Here is a 24,665-nt window from a genome sequence, read left to right as displayed (position 1 = left end):
AATTCGGGCATTCAGAACATATAGCACGTTGCTGTAAGCAAGCACATTCTCATTAAAAGTTGCAAGTTACTATGTAGGAACAAGTTTGTATAGGTATTTCAAAGATGCCCAGAACTGAGCTAAACTTGGTATGTGTCCAACTAATAGAAATAACTTCATGGCCCATCTCACTTACTTCCAGCTAGTAAGGATCACATAATTCCTAACAAAGTTTTGACACAGATTCCCAATTCGGGCATTCAGAACATATAGCACGTTGCTGTAAGCAAGCACATTTTCATTCAAAGTTGCAAGTTACTATGTAGGAACAAGTTTGTATAGGTATTTCAAAGATGCCCAGAACTGAGCTAAACTTGGTATGTGTCCAACTCCTAGAAATAACTTCATGCCCCATCTCCCTTACTTCCAGCTAGTAAGAATCACATAATTCCTAACAAAGTTTTGACACAGATTCCCATTTCGGCTTTCAGAACATATAGCACGTTGCTGTAAGCAAGCACATTTTCATTCAAAGTTGCAAGTTACTATGTAGGAACAAGTTTGTATAGGTATTTCAAAGATGCCCAGAACTGAGCTAAACTTGGTATGTGTCCAACTCCTAGAAATAACTTCATGCCCCATCTCCCTTACTTCCAGCTAGTAAGGATCACATAATTCCTAACAAAGTTTTGACACAGATTCCCAATTCGGGCATTCAGAACATATAGCACGTTGCTGTAAGCAAGCACATTCTCATTCAAAGATGCAAGTTACTGTGTAGGAACAAGTTTGTATAGGTATTTCAAAGATGCCCAGAACTGAGCTAAACTTGGTATGTGTCCAACTCCTAGAAATAACTTCATGCCCCATCTCCCTTACTTCCAGCTAGTAAGGATCACATCATTCCTAACAAAGTTTTGACACAGATTCCCAATTCGGGCATTCAGAACATATAGCACGTTGCTGTAAGCAAGCACATTCTCATTCAAAGTTGCAAGTTACTATGTAGGAACAAGTTTGTATAGGTATTTCAAAGATGCCCAGAACTGAGCTAAACTTGGTATGTGTCCAACTCCTAGAAATAACTTCATGCCCCATCTCCCTTACTTCCAGCTAGTAAGGATCACATCATTCCTAACAAAGTTTTGACACAGATTGCCAATTCGGGCATTCAGAACATATAGCACGTTGCTGTAAGCAAGCACATTCTCACTCAAAGATGCAAGTTACTATGTAGGAACAAGTTTGTATAGGTATTTCAAAGATGCCCAGAACTGAGCTAAACTTGGTATGTCTCCAACTCCAAGAAATAACTTCATGCCCCATCTCCCTTACTTCCAGCTAGTAAGGATCACATAATTCCTAACAAAGTTTTGACACAGATTCCCAATTCGGGCATTCAGAACATATAGCACGTTGCTGTAAGCAAGCACATTCTCATTCAAAGTTGCAAGTTACTATGTAGGAACAAGTTTGTATAGGTATTTCAAAGATGCCCAGAACTGAGCTAGACTTGGTATGTGTCCAACTCCTAGAAATAACTTCATGCCCCATCTCCCTTACTTCCAGCTAGTAAGGATCACATAATTCCTAACAAAGTTTTGACACAGATTCCCAATTCGGGCATTCAGAACATATAGCACATTGCTGTAAGCAAGCACATTTTCATTCAAAGTTGCAAGTTACTATGTAGGAACAAGTTTGTATAGGTATTTCAAAGATGCCCAAAACTGAGCTAAACTTGGTATGTGTCCAACTCCTAGAAACAACTTCATGCCCCATCTCCCTTATTTCCAGCTAGTAAGGATCACATAATTCCTAACAAAGTTTTGACACAGATTCCCAATTCGGCATTCAGAACATATAGCACGTTGCTGTAAGCAAGCACATTTTCATTCAAACTTGCAAGTTACTATGTAGAAACAAGGTTGTATAGGTATTTCAAAGATGCCCAGAACTGAGCTAAACTTGGTATGTGTCCAACTCCTAGAAATAAATTCATGCCCCATCTCCCTTACTTCCAGCTAGTAAGGATCACATAATTCCTAACAATGATTTGACACAGATTCCCAATTCGGGCATTCAGAACATATAGCACGTTGCTGTAAGCAAGCACATTCTCATTCAAAGTTGCAAGTTACTATGTAGGAACAAGTTTGTATAGATATTTCAAAGATGCCCAGAACTGAGCTAAACTTGGTATGTGTCCAACTCCTAGAAATAACTTCATGCCCCATCTCCCTTACTTCCAGCTAGTAAGGATCACATAATTCCTAACAAAGTTTTGACACAGATTGCCAATTCGGGCATTCAGAACATATAGCACGTTGCTGTAAGCAAGCACATTCTCATTCAAAGATGCAAGTTACTAGGTAGGAACAAGTTTGTATAGGTATTTCAAAGATGCCCAGAACTGAGCTAAACTTGGTATGTGTCCAACTCCTAGAAATAACTTCATGCCCCATCTCCCTTACTTCCAGCTAGTAAGGATCACATAATTCCTAACAAAGTTTTGACACAGATTCCCAATTCGGGCATTCAGAACATATAGCACGTTGCTGCAAGCAAGCACATTCTCATTCAAAGTTGCAAGTTACTATGTAGGAACAAGTTTGTATAGGTATTTCAAAGATGCCCAGAACTGAGCTAAACTTGGTATGTGTCCAACTCCTAGAAATAACTTCATGCCCCATCTCCCTTACTTCCAGCTAGTAAGGATCACATAATTCCTAACAAAGTTTTGACACAGATTGCCAATTCGGGCATTTAGAACATATAGCACGTTGCTGTAAGCAAGCACATTCTCATTCAAAGATGCAAGTTACTATGTAGGAACAAGTTTGTATAGGTATTTCAAAGATGCCCAGAACTGAGCTAAACTTGGTATGTGTCCAACTCCTAGAAATAACTTCATGCCCCGTCTCCCTTACTTCCAGCTAGTAAGGATCACATAATTCCTAACAAAGTTTTGACACAGATTGCCAATTCGGGCATTCAGAACATATAGCACGTTGCTGTAAGCAAGCACATTCTCATTCAAAGATGCAAGTTACTATGTAGGAACAAGTTTGTATAGGTATTTCAAAGATGCACAGAACTGAGCTAAACTTGGTATGTGTCCAACTCCTAGAAATAACTTCATGCCCCATCTCCCTTACTTCCAGCTAGTAAGGATCACATAATTCCTAACAAAGTTTTGACACAGATTCCCAAATCGGGCATTTAGAACATATAGCACGTTGCTGCAAGCAAGCACATTCTCATTCAAAGTTGCAACTTACTATGTAGGAACAAGTTTGTATAGGTATTTCAAAGATGCCCAGAACTGAGCTAAACTAGGTATGTCTCCAACTCCAAGAAATAACATCATGCCCCATCTCCCTTACTTCCAGCTAGTAAGGATCACATAATTCCTAACAAAGTTTTGACACAGATTCCCAATTCGGGCATTCAGAACATATAGCACGTTGCTGTAAGCAAGCACATTCTCATTCAAAGTTGCAAGTTACTATGTAGGAACAAGTTTGTATAGGTATTTCAAAGATGCCCAGAACTGAGCTAAACTTGGTATGTGTCCAACTCCTAGAAATAACTTCATGCCCCATCTCCCTTACTTCCAGCTAGTAAGGGTCACATCATTCCTAACAAAGTTTTGACACAGATTCCCAATTCGGGCATTCAGAACATATAGCACGTTGCTGTAAGCAAGCACATTCTCATTCAAAGATGCAAGTTACTGTGTAGGAACAAGTTTGTATAGGTATTTCAAAGATGCCCAGAACTGAGCTAAACTTGGTATGTGTCCAACTCCTAGAAATAACTTCATGCCCCATCTCCCTTACTTCCAGCTAGTAAGGATCACATCATTCCTAACAAAGTTTTGACACAGATTCCCAATTCGGGCATTCAGAACATATAGCACGTTGCTGTAAGCAAGCACATTCTCATTCAAAGTTGCAAGTTACTATGTAGGAACAAGTTTGTATAGGTATTTCAAAGATGCCCAGAACTGAGCTAAACTTGGTATGTGTCCAACTCCTAGAAATAACTTCATGCCCCATCTCCCTTACTTCCAGCTAGTAAGGATCACATCATTCCTAACAAAGTTTTGACACAGATTGCCAATTCGGGCATTCAGAACATATAGCACGTTGCTGTAAGCAAGCACATTCTCACTCAAAGATGCAAGTTACTATGTAGGAACAAGTTTGTATAGGTATTTCAAAGATGCCCAGAACTGAGCTAAACTTGGTATGTCTCCAACTCCAAGAAATAACTTCATGGCCCATCTCCCTTACTTCCAGCTAGTAAGGATCACATAATTCCTAACAAAGTTTTGACACAGATTCCCAATTCGGGCATTCAGAACATATAGCACGTTGCTGTAAGCAAGCACATTCTCATTCAAAGTTGCAAGTTACTATGTAGGAACAAGTTTGTATAGGTATTTCAAAGATGCCCAGAACTCAGCTAGACTTGGTATGTGTCCAACTCCTAGAAATAACTTCATGCCCCATCTCCCTTACTTCCAGCTAGTAAGGATCACATAATTCCTAACAAAGTTTTGAAACAGATTCCCAATTCGGGCATTCAGAACATATAGCACATTGCTGTAAGCAAGCACATTTTCATTCAAAGTTGCAAGTTACTATGTAGGAACAAGTTTGTATAGGTATTTCAAAGATGCCCAAAACTGAGCTAAACTTGGTATGTGTCCAACTCCTAGAAACAACTTCATGCCCCATCTCCCTTACTTCCAGCTAGTAAGGATCACATAATTCCTAACAAAGTTTTGACACAGATTCCCAATTCGGGCATTCAGAACATATAGCACGTTGCTGTAAGCAAGCAGATTCTCATTCAAAGATGCAAGTTACTATGTAGGAACAAGTTTGTATAGGTATTTCAAAGATGCCCAGAACTGAGCTAAACTTGGTATGTGTCCAACTCCTAGAAATAACTTCATGCCCCATCTCCCTTACTTCCAGCTAGTAAGGATCACATAATTCCTAACAAAGTTTTGACACAGATTGCCAATTCGGGCATTCAGAACATATAGCACGTTGCTGTAAGCAAGCACATTCTCATTCAAAGATGCAAGTTACTATGTAGGAACAAGTTTGTATAGGTATTTCAAAGATGCCCAGAACTGAGCTAACTTGTTATGTGTCCAACTCCTAGAAATAACTTCATGCTCCATCTCCCTTACTTCCAGCTAGTAAGGATCACATAATTCCTAACAAAGTTTTGACACAGATTCCCAAATCGGGCATTCAGAACATATAGCACGTTGCTGCAAGCAAGCACATTCTCATTCAAAGTTGCAAGTTACTATGTAGGAACAAGTTTGTATAGGTATTTCAAAGATGCCCAGAACTGAGCTAAACTTGGTATGTGTCCAACTCCAAGAAATAACTTCATGACCCATCTCCCTTACTTCCAGCTAGTAAGGATCACATAATTCCTAACAAAGTTTTGAAACAGATTCCCAATTCGGGCATTCAGAACATATAGCACGTTGCTGTAAGCAAGCACATTCTCATTCAAAGTTGCAAGTTACTATGTAGGAACAAGTTTGTATAGGTATTTCAAAGATGCCCAGAACTGAGCTAAACTTGGTATGTGTCCAACTCCTAGAAATAACTTCATGCCCCATCTCCCTTACTTCCAGCTAGTAAGGATCACATAATTCCTAACAAAGTTTTGACACAGATTCCCAATTCGGGCATTCAGAACATATAGCACGTTGCTGTAAGCAAGCACATTCTCATTAAAAGTTGCAAGTTACTATGTAGGAACAAGTTTGTATAGGTATTTCAAAGATGCCCAGAACTGAGCTAAACTTGGTATGTGTCCAACTAATAGAAATAACTTCATGGCCCATCTCACTTACTTCCAGCTAGTAAGGATCACATAATTCCTAACAAAGTTTTGACACAGATTCCCAATTCGGGCATTCAGAACATATAGCACGTTGCTGTAAGCAAGCACATTTTCATTCAAAGTTGCAAGTTACTATGTAGGAACAAGTTTGTATAGGTATTTCAAAGATGCCCAGAACTGAGCTAAACTTGGTATGTGTCCAACTCCTAGAAATAACTTCATGCCCCATCTCCCTTACTTCCAGCTAGTAAGAATCACATAATTCCTAACAAAGTTTTGACACAGATTCCCATTTCGGCATTCAGAACATATAGCACGTTGCTGTAAGCAAGCACATTTTCATTCAAAGTTGCAAGTTACTATGTAGGAACAAGTTTGTATAGGTATTTCAAAGATGCCCAGAACTGAGCTAAACTTGGTATGTGTCCAACTCCTAGAAATAACTTCATGCCCCATCTCCCTTACTTCCAGCTAGTAAGGATCACATCATTCCTAACAAAGTTTTGACACAGATTGCCAATTCGGGCATTCAGAACATATAGCACGTTGCTGTAAGCAAGCACATTCTCACTCAAAGATGCAAGTTACTATGTAGGAACAAGTTTGTATAGGTATTTCAAAGATGCCCAGAACTGAGCTAAACTTGGTATGTCTCCAACTCCAAGAAATAACTTCATGCCCCATCTCCCTTACTTCCAGCTAGTAAGGATCACATAATTCCTAACAAAGTTTTGACACAGATTCCCAATTCGGGCATTCAGAACATATAGCACGTTGCTGTAAGCAAGCACATTCTCATTCAAAGTTGCAAGTTACTATGTAGGAACAAGTTTGTATAGGTATTTCAAAGATGCCCAGAACTGAGCTAGACTTGGTATGTGTCCAACTCCTAGAAATAACTTCATGCCCCATCTCCCTTACTTCCAGCTAGTAAGGATCACATAATTCCTAACAAAGTTTTGACACAGATTCCCAATTCGGGCATTCAGAACATATAGCACATTGCTGTAAGCAAGCACATTTTCATTCAAAGTTGCAAGTTACTATGTAGGAACAAGTTTGTATAGGTATTTCAAAGATGCCCAAAACTGAGCTAAACTTGGTATGTGTCCAACTCCTAGAAACAACTTCATGCCCCATCTCCCTTACTTCCAGCTAGTAAGGATCACATAATTCCTAACAAAGTTTTGACACAGATTCCCAATTCGGGCATTCAGAACATATAGCACGTTGCTGTAAGCAAGCAGATTCTCATTCAAAGATGCAAGTTACTATGTAGGAACAAGTTTGTATAGGTATTTCAAAGATGCCCAGAACTGAGCTAAACTTGGTATGTGTCCAACTCCTAGAAATAACTTCATGCCCCATCTCCCTTACTTCCAGCTAGTAAGGATCACATAATTCCTAACAAAGTTTTGACACAGATTGCCAATTCGGGCATTCAGAACATATAGCACGTTGCTGTAAGCAAGCACATTCTCATTCAAAGATGCAAGTTACTATGTAGGAACAAGTTTGTATAGGTATTTCAAAGATGCCCAGAACTGAGCTAACTTGTTATGTGTCCAACTCCTAGAAATAACTTCATGCTCCATCTCCCTTACTTCCAGCTAGTAAGGATCACATAATTCCTAACAAAGTTTTGACACAGATTCCCAAATCGGGCATTCATAACATATAGCACGTTGCTGCAAGCAAGCACATTCTCATTCAAAGTTGCAAGTTACTATGTAGGAACAAGTTTGTATAGGTATTTCAAAGATGCCCAGAACTGAGCTAAGCTTGGTATGTGTCCAACTCCTTGAAATAACTTCATGCCCCATCTCCCCTACTTCCAGCTAGTAAGGATCACATAATTCCTAACAAAGTTTTGACACAGATTCCATTTTCGGGCATTCAGGGCATATAGCACGTTGCTGTAAGCAAGCACATTCTCATTCAAAGTTGCAAGTTACTATGTAGGAACAAGTTTGTATAGGTATTTCAAAGATGCCCAGAACTGAGATAACTTGGTATGAGTCCAACTCCTAGAAATACCTTCATGCCCCAACTCCCTTACTTCCAGCTAGTAAGGATCACATAATTCCTAACAAATTTTGACACAGATTCCCAATTCGGGCATTCAGAACATATAGCACGTTGCTGTAAGCAAGCACATTCTCATTCAAAGATGCAAGTTACTATGTAGGAACAAGTTTGTATAGGTATTTCAAAGATGCACAGAACTGAGCTAAACTTGGTATGTGTCCACCTCCTAGAAATAACTTCATGCCCCATCTCCCTTACTTCCAGCTAGTAAGGATCACATAATTCCTAACAAAGTTTTGACACAGATTCCCAAATCGGGCATTTAGAACATATAGCACGTTGCTGCAAGCAAGCACATTCTCATTCAAAGTTGCAACTTACTATGTAGGAACAAGTTTGTATAGGTATTTCAAAGATGCCCAGAACTGAGCTAAACTAGGTATGTCTCCAACTCCAAGAAATAACATCATGCCCCATCTCCCTTACTTCCAGCTAGTAAGGATCACATAATTCCTAACAAAGTTTTGACACAGATTCCCAATTCGGGCATTCAGAACATATAGCACGTTGCTGTAAGCAAGCACATTCTCATTCAAAGTTGCAAGTTACTATGTAGGAACAAGTTTGTATAGGTATTTCAAAGATGCCCAGAACTGAGCTAAACTTGGTATGTGTCCAACTCCTAGAAATAACTTCATGCCCCATCTCCCTTACTTCCAGCTAGTAAGGGTCACATCATTCCTAACAAAGTTTTGACACAGATTCCCAATTCGGGCATTCAGAACATATAGCACGTTGCTGTAAGCAAGCACATTCTCATTCAAAGATGCAAGTTACTGTGTAGGAACAAGTTTGTATAGGTATTTCAAAGATGCCCAGAACTGAGCTAAACTTGGTATGTGTCCAACTCCTAGAAATAACTTCATGCCCCATCTCCCTTACTTCCAGCTAGTAAGGATCACATCATTCCTAACAAAGTTTTGACACAGATTCCCAATTCGGGCATTCAGAACATATAGCACGTTGCTGTAAGCAAGCACATTCTCATTCAAAGTTGCAAGTTACTATGTAGGAACAAGTTTGTATAGGTATTTCAAAGATGCCCAGAACTGAGCTAAACTTGGTATGTGTCCAACTCCTAGAAATAACTTCATGCCCCATCTCCCTTACTTCCAGCTAGTAAGGATCACATCATTCCTAACAAAGTTTTGACACAGATTGCCAATTCGGGCATTCAGAACATATAGCACGTTGCTGTAAGCAAGCACATTCTCACTCAAAGATGCAAGTTACTATGTAGGAACAAGTTTGTATAGGTATTTCAAAGATGCCCAGAACTGAGCTAAACTTGGTATGTCTCCAACTCCAAGAAATAACTTCATGGCCCATCTCCCTTACTTCCAGCTAGTAAGGATCACATAATTCCTAACAAAGTTTTGACACAGATTCCCAATTCGGGCATTCAGAACATATAGCACGTTGCTGTAAGCAAGCACATTCTCATTCAAAGTTGCAAGTTACTATGTAGGAACAAGTTTGTATAGGTATTTCAAAGATGCCCAGAACTCAGCTAGACTTGGTATGTGTCCAACTCCTAGAAATAACTTCATGCCCCATCTCCCTTACTTCCAGCTAGTAAGGATCACATAATTCCTAACAAAGTTTTGAAACAGATTCCCAATTCGGGCATTCAGAACATATAGCACATTGCTGTAAGCAAGCACATTTTCATTCAAAGTTGCAAGTTACTATGTAGGAACAAGTTTGTATAGGTATTTCAAAGATGCCCAAAACTGAGCTAAACTTGGTATGTGTCCAACTCCTAGAAACAACTTCATGCCCCATCTCCCTTACTTCCAGCTAGTAAGGATCACATAATTCCTAACAAAGTTTTGACACAGATTCCCAATTCGGGCATTCAGAACATATAGCACGTTGCTGTAAGCAAGCAGATTCTCATTCAAAGATGCAAGTTACTATGTAGGAACAAGTTTGTATAGGTATTTCAAAGATGCCCAGAACTGAGCTAAACTTGGTATGTGTCCAACTCCTAGAAATAACTTCATGCCCCATCTCCCTTACTTCCAGCTAGTAAGGATCACATAATTCCTAACAAAGTTTTGACACAGATTGCCAATTCGGGCATTCAGAACATATAGCACGTTGCTGTAAGCAAGCACATTCTCATTCAAAGATGCAAGTTACTATGTAGGAACAAGTTTGTATAGGTATTTCAAAGATGCCCAGAACTGAGCTAACTTGTTATGTGTCCAACTCCTAGAAATAACTTCATGCTCCATCTCCCTTACTTCCAGCTAGTAAGGATCACATAATTCCTAACAAAGTTTTGACACAGATTCCCAAATCGGGCATTCAGAACATATAGCACGTTGCTGCAAGCAAGCACATTCTCATTCAAAGTTGCAAGTTACTATGTAGGAACAAGTTTGTATAGGTATTTCAAAGATGCCCAGAACTGAGCTAAACTTGGTATGTGTCCAACTCCAAGAAATAACTTCATGCCCCATCTCCCTTACTTCCAGCTAGTAAGGATCACATAATTCCTAACAAAGTTTTGAAACAGATTCCCAATTCGGGCATTCAGAACATATAGCACGTTGCTGTAAGCAAGCACATTCTCATTCAAAGTTGCAAGTTACTATGTAGGAACAAGTTTGTATAGGTATTTCAAAGATGCCCAGAACTGAGCTAAACTTGGTATGTGTCCAACTCCTAGAAATAACTTCATGCCCCATCTCCCTTACTTCCAGCTAGTAAGGATCACATAATTCCTAACAAAGTTTTGACACAGATTCCCAATTCGGGCATTCAGAACATATAGCACGTTGCTGTAAGCAAGCACATTCTCATTAAAAGTTGCAAGTTACTATGTAGGAACAAGTTTGTATAGGTATTTCAAAGATGCCCAGAACTGAGCTAAACTTGGTATGTGTCCAACTAATAGAAATAACTTCATGGCCCATCTCACTTACTTCCAGCTAGTAAGGATCACATAATTCCTAACAAAGTTTTGACACAGATTCCCAATTCGGGCATTCAGAACATATAGCACGTTGCTGTAAGCAAGCACATTTTCATTCAAAGTTGCAAGTTACTATGTAGGAACAAGTTTGTATAGGTATTTCAAAGATGCCCAGAACTGAGCTAAACTTGGTATGTGTCCAACTCCTAGAAATAACTTCATGCCCCATCTCCCTTACTTCCAGCTAGTAAGAATCACATAATTCCTAACAAAGTTTTGACACAGATTCCCATTTCGGCATTCAGAACATATAGCACGTTGCTGTAAGCAAGCACATTTTCATTCAAAGTTGCAAGTTACTATGTAGGAACAAGTTTGTATAGGTATTTCAAAGATGCCCAGAACTGAGCTAAACTTGGTATGTGTCCAACTCCTAGAAATAACTTCATGCCCCATCTCCCTTACTTCCAGCTAGTAAGGATCACATAATTCCTAACAAAGTTTTGACACAGATTCCCAATTCGGGCATTCAGAACATATAGCACGTTGCTGTAAGCAAGCACATTCTCATTCAAAGATGCAAGTTACTGTGTAGGAACAAGTTTGTATAGGTATTTCAAAGATGCCCAGAACTGAGCTAAACTTGGTATGTGTCCAACTCCTAGAAATAACTTCATGCCCCATCTCCCTTACTTCCAGGTAGTAAGGATCACATCATTCCTAACAAAGTTTTGACACAGATTCCCAATTCGGGCATTCAGAACATATAGCACGTTGCTGTAAGCAAGCACATTCTCATTCAAAGTTGCAAGTTACTATGTAGGAACAAGTTTGTATAGGTATTTCAAAGATGCCCAGAACTGAGCTAAACTTGGTATGTGTCCAACTCCTAGAAATAACTTCATGCCCCATCTCCCTTACTTCCAGCTAGTAAGGATCACATCATTCCTAACAAAGTTTTGACACAGATTGCCAATTCGGGCATTCAGAACATATAGCACGTTGCTGTAAGCAAGCACATTCTCACTCAAAGATGCAAGTTACTATGTAGGAACAAGTTTGTATAGGTATTTCAAAGATGCCCAGAACTGAGCTAAACTTGGTATGTCTCCAACTCCAAGAAATAACTTCATGCCCCATCTCCCTTACTTCCAGCTAGTAAGGATCACATAATTCCTAACAAAGTTTTGACACAGATTCCCAATTCGGGCATTCAGAACATATAGCACGTTGCTGTAAGCAAGCACATTCTCATTCAAAGTTGCAAGTTACTATGTAGGAACAAGTTTGTATAGGTATTTCAAAGATGCCCAGAACTGAGCTAGACTTGGTATGTGTCCAACTCCTAGAAATAACTTCATGCCCCATCTCCCTTACTTCCAGCTAGTAAGGATCACATAATTCCTAACAAAGTTTTGACACAGATTCCCAATTCGGGCATTCAGAACATATAGCACATTGCTGTAAGCAAGCACATTTTCATTCAAAGTTGCAAGTTACTATGTAGGAACAAGTTTGTATAGGTATTTCAAAGATGCCCAAAACTGAGCTAAACTTGGTATGTGTCCAACTCCTAGAAACAACTTCATGCCCCATCTCCCTTACTTCCAGCTAGTAAGGATCACATAATTCCTAACAAAGTTTTGACACAGATTCCCAATTCGGGCATTCAGAACATATAGCACGTTGCTGTAAGCAAGCAGATTCTCATTCAAAGATGCAAGTTACTATGTAGGAACAAGTTTGTATAGGTATTTCAAAGATGCCCAGAACTGAGCTAAACTTGGTATGTGTCCAACTCCTAGAAATAACTTCATGCCCCATCTCCCTTACTTCCAGCTAGTAAGGATCACATAATTCCTAACAAAGTTTTGACACAGATTGCCAATTCGGGCATTCAGAACATATAGCACGTTGCTGTAAGCAAGCACATTCTCATTCAAAGATGCAAGTTACTATGTAGGAACAAGTTTGTATAGGTATTTCAAAGATGCCCAGAACTGAGCTAACTTGTTATGTGTCCAACTCCTAGAAATAACTTCATGCTCCATCTCCCTTACTTCCAGCTAGTAAGGATCACATAATTCCTAACAAAGTTTTGACACAGATTCCCAAATCGGGCATTCAGAACATATAGCACGTTGCTGCAAGCAAGCACATTCTCATTCAAAGTTGCAAGTTACTATGTAGGAACAAGTTTGTATAGGTATTTCAAAGATGCCCAGAACTGAGCTAAGCTTGGTATGTGTCCAACTCCTTGAAATAACTTCATGCCCCATCTCCCCTACTTCCAGCTAGTAAGGATCACATAATTCCTAACAAAGTTTTGACACAGATTCCATTTTCGGGCATTCAGGGCATATAGCACGTTGCTGTAAGCAAGCACATTCTCATTCAAAGTTGCAAGTTACTATGTAGGAACAAGTTTGTATAGGTATTTCAAAGATGCCCAGAACTGAGATAACTTGGTATGAGTCCAACTCCTAGAAATACCTTCATGCCCCAACTCCCTTACTTCCAGCTAGTAAGGATCACATAATTCCTAACAAATTTTGACACAGATTCCCAATTCGGGCATTCAGAACATATAGCACGTTGCTGTAAGCAAGCACATTCTCATTCAAAGTTGCAAGTTACTATGTAGGAACAAGTTTGTATAGGTATTTCAAAGATGCCCAGAACTGAGCTAAACTTGGTATGTGTCCAATCCTAGAAATAACTTCATGCCCCATCTCACTTACTTCCAGCTAGTAAGGATCACATAATTCCTAACAAAGTTTTGACACAGATTCCCAATTCGGGCATTCAGAACATATAGCACGTTGCTGTAAGCAAGCACATTCTCATTCAAAGTTGCAAGTTACAATGTAGGAACAAGTTTGTATAGGTATTTCAAAGATGCCCAGAACTGAGCTAAACGTTGTATGTCTCCAACTCCTAGAAATAACTCCATGCCCCATCTCACTTACTTCCAGCTAGTAAGGATCACATAATTCCTAACAAAGTTTTGACACAGATTTCCTTTTAGGGCATTCAGAGCATATAGCACGTTGCTGTAAGCAAGCACATTCTCATTCAAAGTTGCAAGTTACTATGTAGGAACAAGTTTGTATAGGTATTTCAAAGATGCCCAGAACTGAGCTAAACGTTGTATGTCTCCAACTCCTAGAAATAACTTCATGCCCCATCTCCCTTACTTCCAGCTAGTAAGGATCACATAATTCCTAACAAAGTTTTGACACAGATTCCCAAATCGGGCATTCAGAACATATAGCACGTTGCTGCAAGCAAGCACATTCTCATTCAAAGTAGCAAGTTACTATGTAGGAACAAGTTTGTATAGGTATTTCAAAGATGCCCAGAACTGTGCTAAACTTGGTATGTGTCCAACTCCTAGAAATAAGTTCATGCCCCAACTCCCTTACTTCCATCTAGTAAGGATCACATAATTTCTAACAAAGTTTTGACACAGATTCCCAATTCGGGCATTCAGAACATATAGCACGTTGCTGTAAGCAAGCACATTCTCATTCAAAGTTGCAAGTTACTATGTAGGAACAAGTTTGTATAGGTATTTCAAAGATGCCCAGAACTGAGCTAAACGTTGTATGTCTCCAACTCCTAGAAATAACTTCATACCCCATCTCACTTACTTTCATCTATTAAATATCACATAATTACTAACAAAGTTTTGACACAGATTCCCAATTCGGGCATTCAAAACATATAGCACGTTGCTGTAAGCAAGCACATTCTCATTCAAAGTTGCAAGTTACTATGTAGGAACAAGTTTGTATAGGTATTTCAAAGATGCCCAGAACTGAGCTAAACTTGGTATGTGTCCAACTCCTAGAAATAACTTCATGCCCCATCTCCCTTACTTCCAGCTAGTAAGGATCACATAATTCCTAACAAAGTTTTGACACAGATTCCCTTTTCGGGCATTCAGAGCATATAGCACGTTGCTGTAAGCAAGCACATTCTCATTCAAAGTTGCAAGTTACTATGTAGGAACAAGTTTGTATAGGTATTTCAAAGATGCCCAGAACTGAGCTAAACTTGGTATGTCTCCAACTCCAAGAAATAACTTCATGCCCCATCTCCCTTACTTCCGGCTAGTATGGATCACATAATTCCTAACAAATTTTGACACAGATTCCCAATTCGGGCATTCAGAACATATAGCACGTTGCTGTAAGCAAGCACATTCTCATTCAAAGATGCAAGTTACTATGTAGGAACAAGTTTGTATAGGTATTTCAAAGATGCCCAGAACTGAGCTAAACTTGGTATGTCTCCAACTCCTAGAAATAACTTCATGCCCCATCTCCCTTACTTCCAGCTAGTAAGGATCACATAATTCCTAACAAAGTTTTGACACAGATTCCCTATTCGGGCATTCAGAACATATAGCACGTTGCTGTAAGCAAGCACATTCCCATTCAAAGTTGCAAGTTACTATGTAGGAACAAGTTGTATAGGTATTTCAAAGATGCCCAGAACTGTGCTAAACTTGGTATGTGTCCAACTCCTAGAAATACCTTCATGCCCCAACTCCCTTACTTCCGTCTAGTAAGGATCACATATTTCCTAACAAAGTTTTGACACATATTCCCAATTCGGGCATTCAGAACATATAGCACGTTGCTGTAAGCAAGCACATTTTCATTCAAAGTTGCAAGTTACTGTGTAGGAACAAGTTTGTATAGGTATTTCAAAGATGCCCAGAACTGAGCTAAACTTGGTATGTGTCCAACTCCTAGAAATATCTTCATGCCCCATCTCCCTTACTTCCAGCTAGTAAGGATCACATAATTCCTAACAAAGTTTTGACACAGATTCCCAATTCGGGCATTCAGAACATATAGCTCGTTGCTGTAAGCAAGCAGATTCTCATTCAAAGATGCAAGTTACTATGTAGGAACAAGTTTGTATAGGTATTTCAAAGATGTCCAGAACTGAGCTAAGCTTGGTATGTGTCCAACTCCTAGAAATAACTTCATGCCCCATCTCCCTTACTTCCAGCTAGTAAGGATCACATAATTCCTAACAAAGTTTTGACACAGATTCCCAATTCGGGCATTCAGAACATATAGCACGTTGCTGTAAGCAAGCACATTCTCATTCAAAGTTGAAAGTTACTATGTAGGAACAAGTTTGTATAGGCATTTCAAAGATGCCCAGAACTGAGCTAAACTTGGTATGTGTCCAACTCCTAGAAATAACGTCATGCCCCATCTCCCTTACTTCCAGCTAGTAAGGATCACATAATTCCTAACAATGTTTTGACACAGATTCCCAATTCGGGCATTCAGAACATATAGCACGTTGCTGTAAGCAAGCACATTTTCATTCAAAGTTACAAGTTCCTATGTAGGAACAAGTTTGTATAGGTATTTCAAAGATGCCCAGAACTGAGCAAAACTTGGTATGTGTCCAACTCCTAGAAATAACTTCATGCCCCATCTCCCTTACTTCCAGCTAGTAAGGATCACATCATTCCTAACAAAGATTTGACACAGATTCCCAATTCGGGCATTCAGAACATATAGCACGTTGCTGTAAGCAAGCAGATTCTCTTTCAAAGATGCAAGTTACTATGTAGGAACAAGTTTGTATAGGTATTTCAAAGATGCCCAGAACTGAGCTAAACTTGGTATGTGTCCAACTCCTAGAAATAACTTCATGCCCCATCTCCCTTACTTCCAGCTAGTAAGGATCACATAATTCCTAACAAAGTTTTGACACAGATTCCCAATTCGGGCATTCAGAACATATAGCACGTTGCTGTAAGCAAGCACATTCTCATTCAAAGTTGCAAGTTACTATGTAGGAACAAGTTTGTATAGGTATTTCAAAGATGCCCAGAACTGAGCTAGACTTGGTATGTGTCCAACTCCTAGAAATAACTTCATGCCCCATCTCCCTTACTTCCAGCTAGTAAGGATCACATAATTCCTAACAAAGTTTTGACACAGATTCCCAATTCGGGCATTCAGAACATATAGCACATTGCTGTAAGCAAGCACATTTTCATTCAAAGTTGCAAGTTACTATGTAGGAACAAGTTTGTATAGGTATTTCAAAGATGCCCAAAACTGAGCTAAACTTGGTATGTGTCCAACTCCTAGAAACAACTTCATGCCCCATCTCCCTTACTTCCAGCTAGTAAGGATCACATAATTCCTAACAAAGTTTTGACACAGATTCCCAATTCGGGCATTCAGAACATATAGCACGTTGCTGTAAGCAAGCAGATTCTCATTCAAAGATGCAAGTTACTATGTAGGAACAAGTTTGTATAGGTATTTCAAAGATGCCCAGAACTGAGCTAAACTTGGTATGTGTCCAACTCCTAGAAATAACTTCATGCCCCATCTCCCTTACTTCCAGCTAGTAAGGATCACATAATTCCTAACAAAGTTTTGACACAGATTGCCAATTCGGGCATTCAGAACATATAGCACGTTGCTGTAAGCAAGCACATTCTCATTCAAAGATGCAAGTTACTATGTAGGAACAAGTTTGTATAGGTATTTCAAAGATGCCCAGAACTGAGCTAACTTGTTATGTGTCCAACTCCTAGAAATAACTTCATGCTCCATCTCCCTTACTTCCAGCTAGTAAGGATCACATAATTCCTAACAAAGTTTTGACACAGATTCCCAAATCGGGCATTCAGAACATATAGCACGTTGCTGCAAGCAAGCACATTCTCATTCAAAGTTGCAAGTTACTATGTAGGAACAAGTTTGTATAGGTATTTCAAAGATGCCCAGAACTGAGCTAAGCTTGGTATGTGTCCAACTCCTTGAAATAACTTCATGCCCCATCTCCCCTACTTCCAGCTAGTAAGGATCACATAATTCCTAACAAAGTTTTGACACAGATTCCATTTTCGGGCATTCAGGACATATAGCACGTTGCTGTAAGCAAGCACATTCTCATTCAAAGTTGCAAGTTACTATGTAGGAACAAGTTTGTATAGGTATTTCAAAGATGCCCAGAACTGAGATAACTTGGTATGAGTCCAACTCCTAGAAATACCTTCATGCCCCAACTCCCTTACTTCCAGCTAGTAAGGATCACATAATTCCTAACAAATTTTGACACAGATTCCCAATTCGGGCATTCAGAACATATAGCACGTTGCTGTAAGCAAGCACATTCTCATTCAAAGTTGCAAGTTACTATGTAGGAACAAGTTTGTATAGGTATTTCAAAGATGCCCAGAACTGAGCTAAACTTGGTATGTGTCCAATCCTAGAAATAACTTCATGCCCCATCTCACTTACTTCCAGCTAGTAAGGATCACATAATTCCTAACAAAGTTTTGACACAGATTCCCAATTCGGGCATTCAGAACATATAGCACGTTGCTGTAAGCAAGCACATTCTCATTCAAAGTTGCAAGTTACAATGTAGGAACAAGTTTGTATAGGTATTTCAAAGATGCCCAGAACTGAGCTAAACGTTGTATGTCTCCAACTCCTAGAAATAACTCCATGCCCCATCTCACTTACTTCCAGCTAGTAAGGATCACATAATTCCTAACAAAGTTTTGACACAGATTTCCTTTAGGGCATTCAGAGCATATAGCACGTTGCTGTAAGCAAGCACATTCTCATTCAAAGTTGCAAGTTACTATGTAGGAACAAGTTTGTATAGGTATTTCAAAGATGCCCAGAACTGAGCTAAACGTTGTATGTCTCCAACTCCTAGAAATAACTTCATGCCCCATCTCCCTTACTTCCAGCTAGTAAGGATCACATAATTCCTAACAAAGTTTTGACACAGATTCCCAAATCGGGCATTCAGAACATATAGCACGTTGCTGCAAGCAAGCACATTCTCATTCAAAGTAGCAAGTTACTATGTAGGAACAAGTTTGTATAGGTATTTCAAAGATGCCCAGAACTGTGCTAAACTTGGTATGTGTCCAACTCCTAGAAATAAGTTCATGCCCCAACTCCCTTACTTCCATCTAGTAAGGATCACATAATTTCTAACAAAGTTTTGACACAGATTCCCAATTCGGGCATTCAGAACATATAGCACGTTGCTGTAAGCAAGCACATTCTCATTCAAAGTTGCAAGTTACTATGTAGGAACAAGTTTGTATAGGTATTTCAAAGATGCCCAGAACTGAGCTAAACGTTGTATGTCTCCAACTCCTAGAAATAACTTCATACCCCATCTCACTTACTTTCATCTATTAAAGATCACATAATTACTAACAAAGTTTTGACACAGATTCCCAATTCGGGCATTCAAAACATATAGCACGTTGCTGTAAGCAAGCACATTCTCATTCAAAGTTGCAAGTTACTATGTAGGAACAAGTTTGTATAGGTATTTCAAAGATGCCCAGAACTGAGCTAAACTTGGTATGTGTCCAACTCCTAGAAATAACTTCATGCCCCATCTCCCTTACTTCCAGCTAGTAAGGATCACATAATTCCTAACAAAGTTTTGACACAGATTCCCTTTTCGGGCATTCAGAGCATATAGCACGTTGCTGTAAGCAAGCACATTCTCATTCAAAGTTGCAAGTTACTATGTAGGAACAAGTTTGTATAGGTATTTCAAAGATGCCCAGAACTGAGCTAAACTTGGTATGTCTCCAACTCCAAGAAATAACTTCATGCCCCATCTCCCTTACTTCCGGCTAGTAAGGATCACATAATTCCTAACAAATTTTGACACAGATTCCCAATTCGGGCATTCAGAACATATAGCACGTTGCTGTAAGCAAGCACATTCTCATTCAAAGATGCAAGTTACTATGTAGGAACAAGTTTGTATAGGTATTTCAAAGATGCCCAGAACTGAGCTAAACTTGGTATGTCTCCAACTCCTAGAAATAACTTCATGCCCCATCTCCCTTACTTCCAGCTAGTAAGGATCACATAATTCCTAACAAAGTTTTGACACAGATTCCCTATTCGGGCATTCAGAACATATAGCACGTTGCTGTAAGCAAGCACATTCCCATTCAAAGTTGCAAGTTACTATGTAGGAACAAGTTGTATAGGTATTTCAAAGATGCCCAGAACTGTGCTAAACTTGGTATGTGTCCAACTCCTAGAAATACCTTCATGCCCCAACTCCCTTACTTCCATCTAGTAAGGATCACATATTTCCTAACAAAGTTTTGACACATATTCCCAATTCGGGCATTCAGAACATATAGCACGTTGCTGTAAGCAAGCACATTTTCATTCAAAGTTGCAAGTTACTGTGTAGGAACAAGTTTGTATAGGTATTTCAAAGATGCCCAGAACTGAGCTAAACTTGGTATGTGTCCAACTCCTAGAAATATCTTCATGCCCCATCTCCCTTACTTCCAGCTATTAAGGATCACATAATTCCTAACAAAGTTTTGACACAGATTCCCAATTCGGGCATTCAGAACATATAGCTCGTTGCTGTAAGCAAGCAGATTCTCATTCAAAGATGCAAGTTACTATGTAGGAACAAGTTTGTATAGGTATTTCAAAGATGTCCAGAACTGAGCTAAGCTTGGTATGTGTCCAACTCCTAGAAATAACTTCATGCCCCATCTCCCTTACTTCCAGCTAGTAAGGATCACATAATTCCTAACAAAGTTTTGACACAGATTCCCAATTCGGGCATTCAGAACATATAGCACGTTGCTGTAAGCAAGCACATTCTCATTCAAAGTTGAAAGTTACTATGTAGGAACAAGTTTGTATAGGCATTTCAAAGATGCCCAGAACTGAGCTAAACTTGGTATGTGTCCAACTCCTAGAAATAACGTCATGCCCCATCTCCCTTACTTCCAGCTAGTAAGGATCACATAATTCCTAACAATGTTTTGACACAGATTCCCAATTCGGGCATTCAGAACATATAGCACGTTGCTGTAAGCAAGCACATTTTCATTCAAAGTTACATGTTCCTATGTAGGAACAAGTTTGTATAGGTATTTCAAAGATGCCCAGAACTGAGCAAAACTTGGTATGTGTCCAACTCCTAGAAATAACTTCATGCCCCATCTCCCTTACTTCCAGCTAGTAAGGATCACATCATTCCTAACAAAGATTTGACACAGATTCCCAATTCGGGCATTCAGAACATATAGCACGTTGCTGTAAGCAAGCAGATTCTCTTTCAAAGATGCAAGTTACTATGTAGGAACAAGTTTGTATAGGTATTTCAAAGATGCCCAGAACTGAGCTAAACTTGGTATGTCTCCAACTCCAAGAAATAACTTCATGCCCCATCTCCCTTACTTCCAGCTAGTAAGGATCACATAATTCCTAACAAAGTTTTGACACAGATTCCCAATTCGGGCATTCAGAACATATAGCACGTTGCTGTAAGCAAGCACATTCTCATTCAAAGTTGCAAGTTACTATGTAGGAACAAGTTTGTATAGGTATTTCAAAGATGCCCAGAACTGAGCTAAACTTGGTATGTGTCCAACTCCTAGAAATAACTTCATGCCCCATCTCCCTTACTTCCAGCTAGTAAGGATCACATCATTCCTGACAAAGTTTTGACACAGATTCCCAATTCGGGCATTGAGAACATATAGCACGTTGCTGTAAGCAAGCACATTTTCATTCAAAGTTGCAAGTTACTATGTAGGAACAAGTTTGTATAGGTATTTCAAAGATGCCCAGAACTGTGCTAAACTTGGTATGTGTCCAACTCCTAGAAATACCTTCATGCACGAACTCCCTTACTTCCATCTAGTAAGGATCACATAATTCCTAACAAAGTTTTGACACAGATTCCCAATTCGGGCATTCAGAACATATAGCACGTTGCTGTAAGCAAGCACATTTTCATTCAAAGTTGCAAGTTACTATGTAGGAACAAGTTTGTATACGTATTTCAAAGATGCCCAGAACTGAGCTAAACTTGGTATGTGGCCAACTCCTAGAAATAACTTCATGCCCCATCTCACTTACTTCCAGCTAGTAAGGATCACATAATTCCTAACAAAGTTTTGACAGAGATTCCCAATTCGGGCATTCAGAACATATAGCACGTTGCTGTAAGCAAGCAGATTCTCATTCAAAGTTGCAAGTTACTATGTAGGAACAAGTTTGTATACGTATTTCAAAGATGCCCAGAACTGAGCTAAACTTGGTATGTGTCCAACTCCTAGAAATAACTTCATGCCCCATCTCCCTTACTTCCAGCTAGTAAGGATCACATAATTCCTAACAAAGTTTTGACACAGATTCCCAATTCGGGCATTCAGAACATATAGCACGTTGCTGTAAGCAAGCACATTCTCATTCAAAGATGCAAGTTACTATGTAGGAACAAGTTTGTATAGGTATTTCAAAGATGCACAGAACTGAGCTAAACTTGGTATGTGTCCAACTCCTAGAAATAACTTCATGCCCCATCTCCCTTACTTCCAGCTAGTAAGGATCACATAATTCCTAACAAAGTTTTGACACAGATTCCCAATTCGGGCATTCAGAACATATAGCACGTTGCTGTAAGCAAGCACATTCTCATTCAAAGATGCAAGTTACTATGTAGGAACAAGTTTGTATAGGTATTTCAAAGATGCCCAGAACTGAGCTAACTTGTTATGTGTCCAACTCCTAGAAATAACTTCATGCTCCATCTCCCTTACTTCCAGCTAGTAAGGATCACATAATTCCTAACAAAGTTTTGACACAGATTCCCAAATCGGGCATTCAGAACATATAGCACGTTGCTGCAAGCAAGCACATTCTCATTCAAAGTTGCAAGTTACTATGTAGGAACAAGTTTGTATAGGTATTTCAAAGATGCCCAGAACTGAGCTAAACTTGGTATGTGTCCAACTCCAAGAAATAACTTCATGCCCCATCTCCCTTACTTCCAGCTAGTAAGGATCACATAATTCCTCACAAAGTTTTGAAACAGATTCCCAATTCGGGCATTCAGAACATATAGCACGTTGCTGTAAGCAAGCACATTCTCATTCAAAGTTGCAAGTTACTATGTAGGAACAAGTTTGTATAGGTATTTCAAAGATGCCCAGAACTGAGCTAAACTTGGTATGTGTCCAACTCCTAGAAATAACTTCATGCCCCATCTCCCTTACTTCCAGCTAGTAAGGATCACATAATTCCTAACAAAGTTTTGACACAGATTCCCAATTCGGGCATTCAGAACATATAGCACGTTGCTGTAAGCAAGCACATTCTCATTAAAAGTTGCAAGTTACTATGTAGGAACAAGTTTGTATAGGTATTTCAAAGATGCCCAGAACTGAGCTAAACTTGGTATGTGTCCAACTAATAGAAATAACTTCATGGCCCATCTCACTTACTTCCAGCTAGTAAGGATCACATAATTCCTAACAAAGTTTTGACACAGATTCCCAATTCGGGCATTCAGAACATATAGCACGTTGCTGTAAGCAAGCACATTTTCATTCAAAGTTGCAAGTTACTATGTAGGAACAAGTTTGTATAGGTATTTCAAAGATGCCCAGAACTGAGCTAAACTTGGTATGTGTCCAACTCCTAGAAATAACTTCATGCCCCATCTCCCTTACTTCCAGCTAGTAAGAATCACATAATTCCTAACAAAGTTTTGACACAGATTCCCATTTCGGCATTCAGAACATATAGCACGTTGCTGTAAGCAAGCACATTTTCATTCAAAGTTGCAAGTTACTATGTAGGAACAAGTTTGTATAGGTATTTCAAAGATGCCCAGAACTGAGCTAAACTTGGTATGTGTCCAACTCCTAGAAATAACTTCATGCCCCATCTCCCTTACTTCCAGCTAGTAAGGATCACATAATTCCTAACAAAGTTTTGACACAGATTCCCAATTCGGGCATTCAGAACATATAGCACGTTGCTGTAAGCAAGCACATTCTCATTCAAAGATGCAAGTTACTGTGTAGGAACAAGTTTGTATAGGTATTTCAAAGATGCCCAGAACTGAGCTAAACTTGGTATGTGTCCAACTCCTAGAAATAACTTCATGCCCCATCTCCCTTACTTCCAGCTAGTAAGGATCACATCATTCCTAACAAAGTTTTGACACAGATTCCCAATTCGGGCATTCAGAACATATAGCACGTTGCTGTAAGCAAGCACATTCTCATTCAAAGTTGCAAGTTACTATGTAGGAACAAGTTTGTATAGGTATTTCAAAGATGCCCAGAACTGAGCTAAACTTGGTATGTGTCCAACTCCTAGAAATAACTTCATGCCCCATCTCCCTTACTTCCAGCTAGTAAGGATCACATCATTCCTAACAAAGTTTTGACACAGATTGCCAATTCGGGCATTCAGAACATATAGCACGTTGCTGTAAGCAAGCACATTCTCACTCAAAGATGCAAGTTACTATGTAGGAACAAGTTTGTATAGGTATTTCAAAGATGCCCAGAACTGAGCTAAACTTGGTATGTCTCCAACTCCAAGAAATAACTTCATGCCCCATCTCCCTTACTTCCAGCTAGTAAGGATCACATAATTCCTAACAAAGTTTTGACACAGATTCCCAATTCGGGCATTCAGAACATATAGCACGTTGCTGTAAGCAAGCACATTCTCATTCAAAGTTGCAAGTTACTATGTAGGAACAAGTTTGTATAGGTATTTCAAAGATGCCCAGAACTGAGCTAGACTTGGTATGTGTCCAACTCCTAGAAATAACTTCATGCCCCATCTCCCTTACTTCCAGCTAGTAAGGATCACATAATTCCTAACAAAGTTTTGACACAGATTCCCAATTCGGGCATTCAGAACATATAGCACATTGCTGTAAGCAAGCACATTTTCATTCAAAGTTGCAA

This window comes from Diceros bicornis, chromosome 39 (assembly GCF_020826845.1).
Source record: "Diceros bicornis minor isolate mBicDic1 chromosome 39, mDicBic1.mat.cur, whole genome shotgun sequence".
NCBI classification, from domain to species: domain Eukaryota; kingdom Metazoa; phylum Chordata; class Mammalia; order Perissodactyla; family Rhinocerotidae; genus Diceros; species Diceros bicornis.
The sequence above is the reverse complement of the archived record's forward strand: the minus strand, read 5'-3'. Positions refer to the sequence as shown.